Consider the following 18,641-nt stretch of genomic DNA (forward strand, 5'->3'; position numbering starts at 1 on the left):
GAGTTTTAAACACAAGGGAGTTCTCATTCCATTGAAGGACTATTTCACCTCTGTCAACATCAATCACAGCTCTTGCTGTGGCCAGGAAAGGTCTTCCTAGGATGATGGATTCATCCTCTTCCTTTCCAGTATCTAGGACTATGAAATCAGTAGGTATGTAAAGGCCCTCAACCTTTACTAATACATCTTCTACTTGTCCATAAGCCTGTTTTCTTGAGCTGTCTGCCATCTCTAGTGAGATTTTAGCAGCTTGCACCCCATAGATTCCCAGTTTCTCTATTACAGAGAGGGGCATGAAGTTTATTCCTGAACCAAGGTCACACAGAGCTTTAAAGATCATAGTGCCTATGGTACAGGGTATTATGAACTTTCCAGGATCCTATCTCTTCTGAGGCAATGTCAGTTGATCCAGATCACTTAGTTCATTGATGAACAAGGGAGGTTCAACTTCCCAAGTATCAATGCCAAATAATTTGGCATTTAGCTTCATGATTGCACCAAGAAACTTGGCAGTTTGCTCTTCAGTAACATCCTCATTCTCTTCAGAAGAAGAATACTCATCAGAGCTTATGAAGGGCATAAGGAGGTTCAATGGAATCTCTATGATCTCTAGATGAGCCTTAGAGTCCTTTGATTCCTCAGAGGAAAGCTCCTTATTGATCACTGAACATCCCAGGAGGTCTTCCTCCTTGGGATTCACGTCCTCTCCTTCCCTTACAGGTTCGGCCATGGTGCTTATGTCCTTGCACTCTCCTTTTGGGTTCTCTTCTGTATTGCTTGGGAGAGTACTAGGAGGGATTTCAGTGATCCTTTTACTCAGCTGGCCCACTTGTGCTTCCAGATTTCTAATGGAAGACCTTGTTTCATTCATGAAACTTACAGTGGCCTTAGATAGATCAGAGACTAGATTTGCTAAATTAGAAGCATTTTGTTCATAGTTCTCTATCTGTTGCTGAGTTGATGATGGAAAAGGCTTGCTATTGCTAAACCTGTTTCTTCCACCATTATTAAAGCCTTGTTGGGGCTTTTGATCCTTCCATGAGAAATTTGGATGATTTCTCCATGTTGAGTTATAGGTGTTTCCATAAGGTTCACCTAAGTAATTTACCTCTGCTACTGCAGGGTTCTCAGGATCATAAGCTTCTTCTTCAGAAGATGCCTCTTGAGTACTGTTGGATGCAGCTTGCATTCCATGCAGACTCTGAGAGATCATATTGACTTGCTGAGTCAATATTTTATTCTGAGCCAATATGGCATTTAGAGTATCAACCTCAAGAACTCCCTTCTTCATAGGCGTCCCATTACTCACAGGATTCCTTTCAGAAGTGTACATGAACTGGTTATTAGCAACCATGTCAATGAGTTCTTGAGCTTCTGCAGGCATTTTCTTTAGGTGAATGGATCCACCTGCAGAAGTGTCCAGTGACATCTTTGATAGCTCAGATAAACCATCATAGAATTTATCCAGGATGGTCCATTCTGAAAGCATGTCAGAAGGACACTTTTTGGTCAACTGTTTGTATCTTTCCCAAGCTTCATAGAGGGATTCACTTTCTTTCTGTCTGAAGGTTTGAACATCAGCTCTAAGCTTGCTCAGCTTTTGAGGAGGAAAGTACTTGGCTAAGAAAGTCGTTACCAGCTTATCCCAAGAGTTCAGGCTGTCTTTGGGTTGAGAATCCAACCATAATCTTGCTCTGTCTCTTACAGTAAAAGGGAAAAGTATGAGCCTGTAGATTTCAGGATCTACTCCATTAGTCTTAACAGTGTCACATATCTGCAAGAATTTAGTTAAGAACTGAAAAGGATCTTCAGATGGAAGTCCATGAAACTTACAGTTCTGCTGCATCAGAGAAACTAATTGAGGTTTCAGCTCAAAGTTGTTTGCTCCAATGGCAGGAATGGAGATGCTTCTTCCATGTAAATTGGAATTAGGTGCAGTGAAGTCACCAAGCATCTTCCTTACATTATTATTATTTTCGGCTGCCATCTCCTTCTCCTGTTCGAAAATTTCTGAAAGATTATCTCTGGATTGTTGTATTTTAGCTTCTCTTAATTTTCTCTTCAGAGTTCTTTCAGGTTCTAGATCTGCTTCCACAAGAATGTTCTTATCCTTGCTCATACTCATATGACAAAGAAGAAGGCACAGAAAAATAATAATAATAATAGAGATCCTTTATACCACAGTATAGGGATCTCTGTGTGAGTAGAAGAAGAGGGGGAGACAAAGAATGTAATATAATGGAAGAAACACAACTGTGAGGAAGCTAGAGATGTGAGATGAGATGTTAGGATATGAATGAATAAATAGAGTAAGATGGGGGAGGGAAAATTTTTGAAAATTATTTTGAAAAAGAGTTAGTGATTTTTGAAAATAGTTTTTGAAAAATGTTTAGTATTTTTTTCGAAAATTTTTGAGATCAAAAATAAAAATAAAAACAATTAGTTAATTAAAAAAAGAAATTTTGAAAAAGAGGGAAGATATTTTCGAAAATTAGAGAGAGAGAGTTAGTTAGGTAGTTTTGAAAAAGTTAAGAAACAAACAAAAAGTTAGTTAGTTAGTTGAAACAAATTTTGAAAAGATAAGAAGTTAGGAAGTTAGAAAAGGTATTTTGAAAAGATATTTTTGAAAAAGATAAGATAAGAAGATATTTTAGAAACTAATTTTGAAAAAGATTTGATTTTTAAAATCTCAATTAATGACTTGATTCACAAGAAATCACAAGATATGATTCTAGAACTTAAAGTTTGAATCTTTCTTAACAAGCAAGTAACAAACTTCAAATTTTTGAATCAAAACATTAATTGATTATGTTATTTTCGAAAATTTGGTATAAAAATAAGAAAAAGATTTTTGAAAAATATTTTTGGAATTTTCGAAAATAACTAAGAATTTTGAAAAAGATTTGATTTTTTGAAAAAGATTTTGAAAAAGATAAGATTTTCAAATTGAAAATTTGATTTGACTCATAAGAAACAACTTGATTTTAAAAATTTTTGAAAAAGTCAACTCAAATTTTCGAATTTGATGAGAGAAAAAGGGAAGGATATTTTTTTTTATTTTTTTTTGAATTTTTATGAAAACGTGAGAATTAAGCAATGCATGAAATTTTTAGATCAAAACAATGAATGCATGCAAGAATGCTATGAATGTCAAGATGAACACCAAGAACACTATGAAGATCATGATGAACATCAAGAACATATATTTGAAAAATTTTTAATGCAAAGAAAACATGCAAGACACCAAAGTTAGAATTCTTTAATGCTTAGACACTAAGAATTCAAGAATGCATATGAAAAACATGAAAAGACACAAAACAAAAAATCATCAAGATCAAACAAGAAGACTTACCAAGAACAACTTGAAGATCATGAAGAACACTATGAATGCATGAAATTTTCGAAAAATGCTAGATGCATATGCAATTGACACCAAACTTATGATATGACTCAAGACTCAAACAAGAAACAGAAAAATATTTTTGATTTTTATGATTTTCTAATTTTTTTGTATTTTTTTTTTTGAAAATTAATTTGAAAAAGGAAAATAAGGATTCCAAAATTTTTAATATGAATTCCAGGATTCTTGCCATGTTAGTCTAAAGCTTCAGTCCAGGAATTAGACATGGCTCACTAGCCAGCCAAGCTTTCAATGAAAGCTCCAGTCCAAAACACTAGACATGGCCAATGGCCAGCCAAGCTTCAGCAAATATGGATACTTTTCAAGTATAGAGCAACTAAGTGTGTGAGAATCTCTTCTTTTGTGATGGTAAGTTGAAACCCCAGTCCAAAAATTAGACATGGCTTATAGCCAGCCAGGCTTCAGCAAATCATCATGAAACACTAGAATTCATTCATAAAAATTCTGAATAAAATTTTTGAAAACATTTTTATATTATTATTTTTTTTCGAAAATAAAGGAGAAATTTTTGAAAGATTTTTGAAAAATATTTTTTTTGAAGAGAAAACAAAAAGAAAATTACCTAATCTGAGCAACAGGATGAACCGTCAGTTGTCCAAACTCGAACAATCCCCGGCAACGGCGCCAAAAACTTGGTGCACGAAATTGTGATGTCCAGGCTCGAACAATCCCTGGCAACGTGAGCAACTTGGTACGCGTAATCGTGATTACACTTTAATTATGTAAAATTCATGGCTCTTTCTTTCCCTGGCAATGGCGCCAAGAATATGGTGCCAATACCATGGTTCACAACTTCGATACAACTAACCAGCAAGTGCACTGGGTCGTCCAAGTAATACCTTACGTGAGTAAGGGTCGAATCCCACGGAGATTGTTGGTATGAAGCAAGCTATGGTCACCTTGCAAATCTAAGTCAGGCGGATATAAAATAATCATGGAGTTTTCGAATAATAAATAATAGAGTAGGGATAGAGATACTTATGTAAATCATTGGTAGAAATTTCAGATAAGCGAATGGAGATGCTTTTCGTTCCTCTGAACCTCTGCTATCCTGCTATCTTCATCCATTCAGTCTCACTCCTTTCTATGGCTGGCTTTATGTGATACATCACCACTGTCAATGGCTACTTTCGGTCATCTCTCGGGAAAATGATCCAATGCCCTGTCACGGCACGGCTAATCGTCTGGAGGTATCACCCTTGCCAATGGCTTCATCTTATCCTCTCAGTGAATAATATGCTCACGCACCCTGTCACGGTAAGGCTATTCATCTGTCGGTTCTCGATCATGCTGGAATAGGATTTACTATCCTTTTGCGTCTGTCACTAACGCCCTGCAATCGCGAGTTAGGAGCTCGTCACAGTCATTCATTCATCGAATCCTACTCGGAATACCACAGACAAGGTTTAGACTTTCCGGATTCTCTTGAATGCCGCCATCATTCTAGCTTACGCCACGAAGATTCTGGTTAGGAGATCTAAGAGATACTCATTCTAGCTTATTTCATGTAGAACGGAAGTGTTTGTCAGGCACGTGTTCATAGGGGAGATGGTGATGAGCGTCACACATAATCATCACCTTCATCACGTTCTTGGGTGCGAATGGATATCTTAGAAGCGAAATAAGATGAATTGAATAGAAAACAGTAGTACTTGCATTAATCTTTGAGGAACAGCAGAGCCCCACACCTTAATCTATGGAGTGTAGAAACTCTACCGTTACAAATACATAAGTGAAGGTCCAGGCATGGCCGAGATGGCCAGCCCCCTAAAACGTGATCAATAGTCTCCTAAGATGAACAATGGATTAAAACTGAGACCAAAGATGCCTAATACAATAGTAAAAGGTCCTATTTATAATAAACTAGCTACTAGGGTTTACATGAGTAAGTAATTGATGCATAAATCCACTTCCTGGGCCCACTTGGTGTGTGTTTGGGCTGAGCTTGAGTGTTGCATGTGCAGAGGCCATTTGTGGAGTTGAACGCCAACTTTTGTGCCAGTTTGGGCGTTCAACTCTGGTTTTGGCTCCTTTTCTGGCGCTGGACGCCAGATTTGGGTAGAAAGCTGGCGTTGAACGCCAGTTTACGTCGTCTATTCTTGGCCAAAGTATGGACTATTATATATTGCTGGAAAGCCCTGGATGTCTACTTTCCAACGCAATTGGAATCGCGCCATTTCGAGTTCTTCAGCTCCAGAAAATCCACTTTGAGTGCAGGGAGGTCAGAATCCAACAGCATCAGCAGTCCTTCTTCAACCTCTGAATCTGATTTTTGCTCAAGTCCCTCAATTTCAGCCAGAAAATACCTGAAATCACAGAAAAACACACAAACTCATAGTAAAGTCCAGAAATGTGAATTTAACATAAAAACTAATGAAAACATCCCTAAAAGTAACTAGATCCTACTAAAAACATACTAAAAACAATGCCAAAAAGCGTATAAATTATCCGCTCATCACTGTGGCTAGGAAGGGTCTTCCAAGGATGATGAATTCATCCTCATCCTTCCCAGTATCTAGGACTATGAAATCAGCAGGGATGTAAAGGCCTTCGACCTTTACTAATACATCCTCTACTTGTCCATAAGCCTGTTTTCTTGAATTGTCTGCCATCTCTAATGAGATTTTAGTAGCTTGCACCCCATAGATTCCTAGTTTCTCTATTACAGAGAGGGACATGAGGTTTATCCCTGAACCAAGGTCACACAGAGTCTTTTCAAAGATCATGTTGCCTATGGTACAAGGTATTACGAACTTTCTAGTATCCTGTTTCTTCTTAGGCAATGTCAGTTGATCCAGATCATTTAGTTCATTGGTGAACAAGGGAGGTTCATCTTCCCAAGTCTCAATACCAAATAATTTGGCATTCAGCTTCATGATTGCACCAAGGTACTTGGTAACTTGCTCTTCAGTAACATCCTCATTCTCTTCAGAAGAAGAATACTCATCAGAGCTCATGAAGGGCGTAAGGAGGTTCAATGGAATCTCTATGGTCTCTAGATGAGCCTCAGATTCCTCTGGATCCTCAGAGGGAAACTCCTTATTGATCACTGGATGTCCCAGGAGGTCTTCCTCACTGGGATTTACACCCTCCCCTTCCTCTTTGGATTCGGCCATGATGGTTATATCAATGGCCTTGCACTCTCCTTTTGGATTTTCTTCTGTATTGCTTGGGAGAGTACTAGGAGGGATTTCAGTGATCCTTTTACTCAGCTGGCCCACTTGTGCTTCCAAATTTCTAATAGAGGACCTTGTTTCATTCATGAAACTTACAGTGGCCTTAGATAGATCAGAGACTAAGTTTGCTAAATTAGAGGCATTTTGTTCAGAGTTATCTGTCTGCTGCTGAGTGGATGATGGAAGAGGCTTGCTGTTGCTAAACCTGTATCTTCCACCATTATTAAAGCCTTGTTGAGGCTTTTGTTGATCCTTCCATGTGAGATTTGGTTGATTTCTCCATGATAGATTATAGGTGTTTCCATAAGGTTCACCTAAGTAGTTTACCTCTGCCATTGCAGGGTTCTCAGGATCATAAGCTTCTTCTTCAGAAGATGCCTCTTGAGTACTGTTGGATGCAGCTTGCATTCCATTCAGACTCTGAGAAATCATATTGACTTGCTGAGTCAATATTTTATTCTGAGCCAATATGGCATTCGGAGTATCAATTTCAAGAACTCCCTTCTTCATAGGCGTCCCATTACTCACAGGATTCCTCTCAGAAGTGTACATGAACTGGTTATTAGCAACCATGTCAATGAGTTCTTGAGCTTCTGCAGGCGTTTTCTTTAGGTGAATGGATCCACCTGCAGAAGTATCCAATGACATCTTAGCTAATTCAGACAGACCGTCATGGAATATATCCAGGATGGCCCATTTTGAAAGCATGTCAGAAGGACACTTTTTGGTCAGTCCTTTGTATCTCTCCCAAGCTTCATAGAGGGATTCACCTTCTTTCTGTCTGAAGGTCTGAACATCCACTCTAAGCTTACTCAGCTTTTGAGGAGGAAAGAACTTGGCTAAGAAAGCCTTGACCAGCTTATCCCAAGAGTTCAGGCTATCTTTGGGTTGAGAGTCCAACCACACTCTAGCTCTGTCTCTTACAGCAAAAGGGAAAAGCATGAGCCTGTAGACTTCAGGATCTACTCCATTAGTCTTAACAGTATCACAGATCTGCAAAAATTCAGTTAAGAACTGAAAAGGATCTTCAGATGGAAGTCCATGGAACTTGCAGTTTTGTTGCATCAGAGAAACTAGCTGAGGTTTCAGCTCAAAATTGTTTGCTCCATTAGCAGGAATGGAGATGCTTCTTCCATGTAAATTGGAATTAGGTGCAGTAAAGTCACCAAGCATCCTCCTTGCATTATTATTATTTTCGGCTGCCATCTCCTCTTCCTGTTCGAAAATTTCTGAAAGGTGCTTGCTGGATTGTTGTAATTTAGCTTCTCTTAATTTCCTCTTCAGAGTCCTTTTAGGTTCAGGGTCTGCTTCAACAAGAATATTCTTGTCTTTGCTCATGCTCATATGAAAAAGAGGGGACAGACAAAAAATAATAATAGAGATCCTTTTTGCCCAAGCATAGAGGTTCCCTTATATGAGTAGAAGAAAAGAAGAGAAAATCTGAACTCAGAGAGAGAGGGTTCGGATTTTTGGTGAGATGAAGTGTTAGTAAATGAATAAATGAATAGAAGGAGATGAGAGAGAAGGAGAATTTTCGAAAATTATTTTTGAAAAAGAGTTAGTGATTTTCAAAAATAGTTTTTTGAAAAAAAGTTAGTAATTTTCAAAAATTAAAATCCAAAATTTAAAATACTTAGTTAATTAAAAAGAAATTTTGAAAAAGAGGGAAGATATTTACGAAAATTAGAGAGAGAGAGTTAGTTAGGTGGTTTTGAAAAAGATAAGAAACAAACAAAAAGTTAGTTAGTTAGTTGAAACAAATTTGAAAATCAATTTTGAAAAGATAAGAAGATAGGAGGTTAGAAAAGATATTTTAAAATCAAATTTTTTGAAAAAGATATGATTTTGAAAAAAAAGATAAGATCAAAACATATTTTTGAAAAGATATGATTGAAATTAGTTTTGAAAAAGATTTGATTTTTAAAATCACAATTAATGACTTGATTCACAAGAAATCACAAGATATGATTCTAGAACTTAAAGTTTGAATCTTTCTTAACAAGTAACAAACTTGAAATTTTTGAATCAAAACATTAATTGATGATGATATTTTCGAAAATTATGTGATAAAATTAAGAAAAAGATTTTTGAAAAATATTTTTATAATTTTCGAAAATAAATAAAAAAAATGAAAAAGATTTGATTTTTGAAAAGGATTTTGAAAAAGATAAGATTTTCAAATTGAAAATTTGATTTGACTCATGAAAACAACTGAATTTTAAAAATATTTTAAAAAGTCAACTCAAATTTTCGAAATTTATGAGTGAAAAAGGGAAAGATATTTTTTTTTTTTATTTTTGAATTTTTATGATGAGAGAGAAAAAATTAAAACATCATTTTCATGTTTTTCTCTTTTCTTTTTGGATCAAAACAAGGAATGCATGCAAGAACACTATGAATGTCAAGATGAACACCAAGAATACTTTGAAGATCATGATGAACATCAAGAACTTATTTTTGAAAAATTTTTTATGCAAAGAAGACATGCAAGACACCAAACTTAGAAATCCTTAATGCTTAGGCACTAAGAATTCAAGAATGCATATGAAAAACACCATACAACACAAAACAAGAAAACATCAAGATCAAACAAGAAGACTTACCAAGAACAACTTGAAGATCATGAAGAACACCATGAATGCATGATTTTTTTGAAAAAAATGCAAGATGAATATGCAATTGACACCAAACTTACAATTTGACTCCAGACTCAAACAAGAAACATGAAATATTTTTTATTTTTTACGATTTTCTGAATTTTTTTTTCTTTTAATTTTTTTCGAAAATCATTTTGAAAAAGAAAAATAAGGATTCCAAAATTTTTAATATGAATTCCAGGAATCTTATTCTATTTAGTCTAAAGCTCCAATCAAAGGGTCAGGCATGGCTTAATAGCCAGCCAAGCTTTAGTATGTAACTCAGACATGACACGCCTGACATTCCCTATCCAAAAGAATTAGACATGGCTTTACAGCCAGCCAGGCTTCAACATGCTTCATGAAACACTAGAATTCATTCTTAAAAATTCTAAAGAAAAATATATTTTTGAAAACATTTTTATTTTAAAATTTTTTTGAAAACAAAGGAGAAATTTTTGAAAGATTTTTGAAATTTTTTTTTTTGAAAAATTTTTGAAAATAAAACAAAAAGAAAATTACCTAATCTGAGCAACAAGATGAACCGTCAGTTGTCCAAACTTGAACAATCCCCGGTAACGGCGCCAAAAATTTGGTGCACGAAATTGTGATCTCAGGTAACGGCGCCAGAAACTCTGTACGCACGTCTTAATAAATCATTTTTCATTCACAACTTCGATACAACTAACCAGCAAGTGCACTGGGTCGTCCAAGTAATAAACCTTACGTGAGTAAGGGTCGATCCCACGGAGATTGTCGGCTTGAAGCAAGCTATGGTCACCTTGTAAATCTCAGTCAGGCGGATATCAAATGGTTATGGAGTTTTCAAAAATAAACAATAAATAACTGAATAGAAAATAAAGATAAAGATACTTATGTATATCATTGGTGAGAATTTCAGATTAGTGTATAGAGATGCTTTCGTTCCTCTGAACCTCTGCTTTCCCGCTATCTTCATCCAATCAGTCTTACTCCTTTCCATGGCAAGCTTTCTGTAAGGGTATCACCGTTGTCAATGGCTACATCCCATCCTCTTGTGAAAAAGGTTCAAATGCTCTGTCACGGCACGGCTAATCATCTGAGGTTCTCGATCATACTGGAATAGGATTCACCCTCCTTTTGCGTCTGTCACTACGCCCAACACTCGCGAGTTTGAAGTTCGTCACATCCATCCCTTCCCAGATCCTACTCGGAATACCACAGACAAGGTTTAGACTTTCCGGATCTCAGGAATGGCCATCCATGGGTTCTAACTTATACCACGAAGATTCTGATTAAGGAATCCAAGAGATACTCATTCAATCTAAGGTAGAACGGAGGTGGTTCTCAGGCACGTGTTCATAGGGAATGATGATGACTGTCACGATCATCACATTCATGTTGAAGTGCGAATGAATATCATAGAAGCGGAATAAGTTGAATTGAATAGAAAAATAGTAGTACTTTGCATTAATCTTTGAGGAACAGCAGAGCTCCACACCTTAATCTATGGAGTGCAGAAACTCTACCGTTTAAAAATACATAAGTGAAAGGTCCAGGCATGGCCGAATGGCCAGCCCCCAAAACGTGATCACAGGATCAAAAATACAATCCAGGATGTCAAATACAATAGTAAAAAGTCCTATTTATAATAAACTAGCTACTAGGGTTTACAGAAGTAAGTAATTGATGCATAAATCCACTTCCGGGGCCCACTTGGTGTGTGCTTGGGTTGAGCTTGAATGTTACACGTGAAGAGGTCATTCTTGGAGTTGAACGCCAGTTTGTAACGTATTTCTGGCGTTCAACTCTGGCTTGTGACGTGTTTCTGGCGTTTAACTCCAGACAGCAGCGTAGAACTAGCGTTCAACGCCCTTTTACGTCGTCTAAACTCGGCTAAAGTATGGACTATTATATATTTCTGGAATGCCCTGGATGTGTACTTTTCAATGCAATTGGAAGCGCGCCATTTTGAGTTCTGTAGCTCCAGAAAATCCACTTTGAGTGCAGGGAGGTCAGAATCCAACAGCATCAGCAGTCCTTCTTCAACCCTGAATCTGATTTTTGCTCAAGTCCCTCAATTTCAGCCAGAAAATACCTGAAATCATAGAAAAACACACAAACTCATAGCAAAGTCCAGAAATGTGAATTTAACATAAAAACTAATGAAAACATCCCTAAAAGTAACTAGATTCTACTAAAAATATACTAAAAACAATGCCAAAAAGCGTATAAATTATCCGCTCATCAAGCAGCTGAAAGACAAATTAGCAAATCCCATTAATCATGGTTTAGTTTATCTTTCTCTAATACTCATTATATCCTTAATTTTGTATTATTTACATGTTAGTCTTACCAAGCTTATTGGCTTATTTTAATTTGTAGTGAGGTATTACTATTTGTATGTTGATCAAATATCCTTTCCTTCCTCTCTTCTTCATTATTATTTAGGAGTTCTCTTGTATTCTCTTTGTTATGATGTTTCATGTAATGTGGTGATTGGTCATGTTATTTGGTGAATCAAACCTCACATTAAATTCATGAAAAACAACAAACAAGTATCAAGTCAGGGTCCAAAACAACAATAATTATGTCAATATTTATATATGTCATAGCCCATCTTATTATCATTGCTAAAATGCTAATTGCATAATGTTATTCTATGTACCATATTTATGTATACCTTTGATTATTTTAATAAATGAAATAAAATATCTCATTGATTGCTTACTCTTGTTTTATTTATTTATTCTATTAATTTACTTCTTATCACGTTTTCCATAAATGATGTTATAATCCTCCAAAAGGTACAAGAAGAAACTATGTTAACTATGGTATAGACTTTGAAGCCATCAAGAGGGTCTTTACTTCTTGTTCTCTCTGCAGCTAAGGAAATGGAGGGCTCTCAAATGGTTATACTGCAATATCAAACCCAATATACCTCTGGCTTTAACCCCTTAGAGAAAGCCTTACAGCATTTCCTTCATTTTCTTGCCCTACAAAAACTAAACAAAGCTTCCATAAGTACAACTAAGTGAACTAACTCACTCACCCGTTCACCTTAGCAAGAAAATTAACAACCTTTTAGGTTTGAGTGAGTATATCACTGATAATCTCCCTTCATAGGGTTTATATTGTGTTGAATTTAGAGCATTTTGATAACCTTTCCTCACATTTATTCAATGAAATAGCATGATTTTGTGATTGTCTCCGTACTTGTGCTTAGATGTGAAAATATGCTTTTTAGACCTTTAATTTGATAATTTTGATTCACCTTTGATTTCTACTAGATGCCTTGATGTGTTTGCTAGTGATTTCAGCTTGAAAAAGGGCCAGGAAGTGATCAAAGGAGTGAAAGCAAAGCATACAAAGTGGAGAGATCATGAAAAGCCAAAGATTTGAAAAAACCCATGGGCGCACGTGCACACTGTGCGCATCCGCGCGGATTGCGAAATACCCCAAGGGCGCGTACGCACGCTGTGCGCATACGCACCGAAGACCACACGTGATTCCTTTAGTCAAACACATGCCTGGCGATTTTGGAGGGTTTCCAACCCTATTTGGGCTGAGTTTTTTGTCGAGAAAAGGCTAAAAATACCAAGGAATGAAGAGGGAGAGGAAGATACACATATTAGGCTAGTTTTAGTTTTAGTTTTAGAGAGAGAAGCTCTCACATCTCTCTAGGATTAGGATTAGGATTAGGTTTAGTTGTTAGATCTAGGTTTTAATTCATGCTCTCTTCTACTTCTTCTTCTTAATTCTTTGTTGTTATATTCATCATTATTCTATTGTTTGTTATACTTTCTTATACTTTGTTTGTAGATCTACTTTTGTGCATTCTATTTTCTTTTAATGCAATTTGAGGTAATTCATGTAGATCTTGTTTTTCTTTAATTGTTGTTGTTGATTTCTTACATTCAATTGTTGTTAGATTATATCCTTGTTATCAATTTACTATGCTTTTCTTTTGTGCCTTCCAAGTGTTTCATGAAATGCTTGGTTGGATTCTAGTATAGATTTTCTCCTCTTGGCTTACGTGGAGTAATTAGTGATGCTTGAGTTATCTAATTCATTTATTGATTGATAATTAGAAGTTGCTAATTGATTTGGATACCACTAAAGCTTGACTTTCCTTTGGGAGTTGGATAGGACTTGTGGAATCAAGTTAATTCATCCACTTGACTTTCCTCCATGGTTAGAGGTTAACTAAGTGGTAGCAATGGACAATTTGTGGTCACAAGTGAGGAGCATAACTAGGATGGGACTTCTAATTCCCATAACCTTGCCAAGAGCTTTCATAGCTATTAGTTTACTTCCATTGCCATTTACATTTCTTGTCTAAAATCTCAAAAACCCCAAACATACCTCATAACCAATAACAAGACACTTCATTGCAATTCCTAGGGAGAATGACCCGAGGTTTAAATACTTCGGTTTATAGATTTTAGGGGTTTGTACTTGTGACAAACAAATTTTTGTATGAAAGGATTATTTGTTGGTTTAGAAACTATATTGCAACGAGACTTCATTTGTGAAATTTTAAACCGTCAAAAGCCCATTCATCAATCACCCTTCATTCGTTCTTTACTTTTGGTTAGGATCCAAAGAGTAAAGAGAGTATGAAAAAGGAAACAATATATATACCAGTGGATTCTAGAACCACAAGTACACCAGCTTCATCCACTTGGAAATTACTATATGCAGAGTTTATGTGCCTTCAGCTCTTCAATTAGAGCATTATTAGGATTCTCCATCAGTTATATCTTAAAACCATCTTGCCACACAGCATCTAGCTCTTAAAACCTTTTATTTCAGAGGTTAGGCCACTAATAAATATATAGGTATATTATATAGGTACACATGAAATTTGTTAGTTAACAGGGAATGTGAGAATTCTTGAGGCTTGTCAAAAAGAAGGTATGCAAATTATTATAGAATTCTAAATTTGTCAATTAATTCAACTACTAGAGTGAATAACTACTACTATTTACATTTTTCATTTTAAGCAAATGGCAAAATTTTGGCGGAAGATATTTTGAAATTGGGCGGCCAGAAAGAAGATACACAGGAAGAAACAAACAAGATCTTAATATTATGTTATTTTATTTTACTTTCAAGGTATTAGCAAAGCTAGTTACCCTATTTTATGTATGAGATGTGTTAGAAATTAAAGCCAATCTAATCGAAGACATTTAGAATTAAAAAATCATGTTATATTTTATACTTTATTTGTATTGAAGTTATTACTTTTGATTTTTAATACGAAAAAATTCTATATTATATTTAATACTTTATTTATGAATTACATAATATTTTGTTTATAGGTTATGATTTCTTGCTATTGTGAAATTTTAAACAAAAAATTATTTGTTTAACATGGTAAAAACGACAGTTAAAACTACCTTTTTAAACGATAAAATATGTCACTTTTATCTGGTAAAAATGGCAGCTTGTAATTGCCATTTTAAACAACATGAAATTCCATTTTAACATGGTAAAACCGGCAGTTTTAAATGCCGTTTTAACCAATAAAAATGCCACTATCAGGGTAAAAACAGTGGTTCAAAATGCCGTTTTAACCTAATGAGTAAAAATCGAATCCACACAAACTAACCGGCAAGTATACAGGGTCGCATCAAGTAATAAAACTCACTTAAGAGTGAGGTCGATCCCACAGGGATTAAAGGATCAAGCAATCAATAGTAGGTTGATTAGTCTAGTCAGACGATCATGTTAGAGTAGTGACCAGCAGATAATGTAAATGACAAAGAAAGTAAATGAAGGCAATCATGGGCAAGAAAAGTAACTGACAAGAAATTTAAATTGCAGGAAAAGTAAATTTTTGGAAACTAAATGAGCAAGAGAAGTAAAGTACAATAAAGTAGGCCGTAAATGCTGGAAAGTAAAAGAGCAAGAAAGTAAATAGCAAAGAAATAAATGGCAGTGCAAGAAAGTAAAGTTTAATAATGTAAAGTGCAAGAAAGTAAAGATGGAACACATAAGGGAATCGAGATGCTCATTCTTCCTAAGTCAATGGATCTCAACCCCAATCATATGAAGCAAGTGATGGCGGGTTGCAATAATTGAGTCCCAATTCCTCGGCAACTCAATTTCTCTAATCATAAACAATTGCCAATTCCTTGATCTAATTGTTTATGAGAAGAGGTAAAGTTCTATCTCAAATCCATAACCCACACAAACTCTCAAGATCTCAATTCCTCCAGAATAGTGTTGATCAAGAAAGTTGTGAGAGATAGAGCTCCAATTCGAATTTTCATGATTCCCCTTCCGAGGCTCACATGGAAATTCAATGATCTAAACCCCCTTCCGATGTGAATAGATTAATTTAAGCACGGGAGTTATCCCATGGCTACTCCAAGCGGATAGGGAAGAAGAGATGAACATCAATTCAATCAAAATTGAAACAGAGCTCCTTTCCCAAATACAAAGGGAATTAAATGGTCATTGCTCTCAAACAAAAATTAAATTGCATGAAATTTAAGTGCATGAAAATAAAGATGAAGATTCAGAATTCAAAATTGAAAGTGAAAATTAAGATTCAAAAATGAAAATTACAAACTAAAAACTAAACTACTCCTAAGGAAGAAAGAAGAGAAAAGGGAGATGGGTGTGTGAGGGGAGGGGTCCGAAGACCCACTCCCCTTGGAGTGCCAATTCACAGAATTCCAAATTGGTCTTCACTCTCTCCCCCTTCCTTCAATCCCCCATTCCAGACTGCTAATTCTATGAAACTAATGCCTTTATATAGGCTTTCCTAAATTACAAATTGAAATGAAATTAAAAGCGAATTACAATCAAATGAAAATTAACTATTCTAGATGATTCTTGTGGCCTTAATTGGTTGATACTTGTGGGCTTGCTTGCTTGAATTTAGAGTGGTCTTGGATTGAAATTAATTGAACCATAGTAACACTCCCACGAGAACGTAGCGCTTTTGAGGAGAGCGGAGCAATCGTGCATCCACGCGTATGCGTTAGCCACGCGTGAGTGTCGTTCAGCAATTTGGTACTTGGGATGCATACGCGTCACCCACGTGTACGCATTGCCAGCTAATTTTTTTTCCATCGCAAGCGCTCTTTAAAGGAAGAGCGTAACGCTCTTGAAAGGGAGAGCGTAGCTCTCTTGACATGAACATAGCGCTCTTTCTTAATTTATATATTCACACCAAGATTTCTTTTGATTTAATTAACGCCTTGCATGCTTCATTAATTGATGGCATTAATGCATGCTTTCAATTGCTTTATTTGATTAATTAGTAATGCCAATGCATTACTTAATTAACATAAAGCTTCATTTGTTTCATTCATTCCCAATTGGCATTAATAATAAATGCATGCATGCTTTAATTATTAATTCAATGATAATGCATGCATAAGGCATTAATGTATCACGTTACTAATGCCAAGGCTTCATGGGTCATGGGCCACGCTTTTAAAAGCGTGGCCTAAGGTTCTAAAAGCGCGCTCAAACTTCAAAGTGTGTCCAAAATTTCTCTTTTCTTCTTTTGAGCTTAATTTGTGCTTTTTGCTTCTTTTTCTACTTATTTCCTACAAAATTTATCAAATCAAAAGATCAAAGCAATATACTATTTAGGCAATAAAATACTAAACAATTAACCATTAATCATAAATTTCTTGTATGAAAAAGCATAGAAAAACACAACATGATGCGCAGTCAGCATAACCAACTAAAAATGCCGTTTTAATCTGATAAAAACGACGATTTCAAACGCCATTTTAACCAACCAAAAATGCCTCCCTGCCAAGGTAAAAATGGCGGTTTATAAACGCCGTTTTAACCAACCAAAAACGCCATTTTCTCCTGAAAATAACGGCGGTTTGAACCGCCATTTTAACCAACAAAAAATTCCATTTTATCTAGAAATAACGGCGGTTTGAAACGCTGTTTCAACCCAACTAAAAAAACACCATTTTAACCAGGTAATTGTGGCAATTTTTCGAAAACCGCCGTAATAACCTAATGGCGCTTCAAATTATGGCGGTTTTTTCTTGAGTGCCATTCAGGGTAATAATGGCGGTTCAAACCGCCATAATAATCCTAAAAAACTTCCGTAAGTACCAAGTTTTTTTGTAGTGAGGAGAGACCAATGTTAGAGCCAAAGTTGGTGCTCCAACTATGCATCAAAGAGGTGCATAGTTGGAGCCAAAGTTAGACCTCCAACTATGCCTCAAACGTTGGCCAAGAAAGGTGCATAGTTGGAGCCAAAGTTAGACCTCCAACTACACCTCAAACTACTATGCAAGAAGGCAACGTTTGAGCCCAAAGTTGGACCTCAAACGTTACCTCAAACGTTGGCCATGAGGAAGGTGCATAGTTAGAGTCAAAGTTGGACCTCCAACTATGCCTCAAATTACTCATTTCAAGAAGCCATAGTTGGAGCCAAAGTTGGACCTCCAACTATGCCTCAAACTACTCATTCCAAGAGGCTATAGTTGGTGCCAAAGTTGGACCTCCGGCTATGCCTCAAACTGCTCCTATGGTGCAACGTTGGAGCCAAAGTTGGTGCTTCAACGTTGCTGGCAACGTTGAGGTAGAGAGGTGCCAACGTTGGAGGGAACGTTGGTGGTCCAACGTTACCTCCAACATGCTCGATGGTTTTCAAGTTTTTGGAGTTAGAAAACGTGTAGTGACGCGTACGCGTGGGTGAAGATTTTAGCCATATGTGATAAACCCTAATTTTGTGGTTTATCTTGTGCTTAATTTGGGGAATTTTATCACCTTTTCCCACATTTATTCAACGAAATAGCATGGTTTTGCAATTCTCCCTTGATTTGTGCTTTAATGTCAAAACATGCTTTTTAGGCCTAAAATAGCTAAATTTAATTCACTTTAATTCTATTCAATACTTTGATGTATTTGTTGAGTGATTTTAGGTTTATAGGGCAAGTATTTGATGGAAGAAGTGAGGAGAAAAGCATGCAAAGTGAGAGAACTCATGAAGAAATGAAGGAACCGTAAAGCTGTCAAGTCCGACCTCTTCGCACTCAATCGACCATAACTTGAGCTACAGAGGTCCAAATGAGGTGGTTCTAGTTGTGTTGGAAAGCTAACATCTGGGGCTTCGAAATGATATAAAATTTTTCATATGTTACTCCACGCTCAGGGGCGCGCACGCACCATGTACACGTGCGCGCCGATTCTGCCCATGGGTCCACTTCAATGAAATCGCCCCCAGCGATTTTGCAGCTCATTTTGGGCCCAATCCAACCCATTTCTGATGCTATTTCATGCAGAATTCAAGCTTGGGCAAGGGGGAGCAATTGTTTGATGCTATTTCTTACTTCTACTTTCTCATTCTCATGCTTTGTAATGTTAATTTCTCTTTTATGTTCATAGATGCTCTTGTTGGATTTGATTTACTTTTAATACAATTTAATGTTTGATGTT

The 18,641-nt window shown here is 36.2% G+C and overlaps 2 non-coding genes across 2 annotated transcripts; both read left to right on the forward strand.

Annotated features, from left to right (window-relative positions):
• Positions 1–1,483: 1,483 nt before the first annotated feature.
• Positions 1,484–1,591, forward strand: LOC148577496 (small nucleolar RNA R71). Its single transcript, XR_015903874.1, has one exon. It is a non-coding gene; the product is annotated as a small nucleolar RNA R71 (small nucleolar RNA).
• Positions 1,592–7,299: 5,708 nt separating this feature from the next.
• LOC148577497 (small nucleolar RNA R71) lies at positions 7,300–7,407 on the forward strand. The gene has a single exon (XR_015904614.1). It is a non-coding gene; the product is annotated as a small nucleolar RNA R71 (small nucleolar RNA).
• The last annotated feature ends 11,234 nt before the right edge of the window (positions 7,408–18,641 follow it).

This window comes from Arachis ipaensis, chromosome B1 (genome assembly GCF_059453495.1).
Source record: "Arachis ipaensis isolate K30076 ecotype BB chromosome B1, ASM5945349v1, whole genome shotgun sequence".
NCBI lineage: Eukaryota > Viridiplantae > Streptophyta > Magnoliopsida > Fabales > Fabaceae > Arachis > Arachis ipaensis.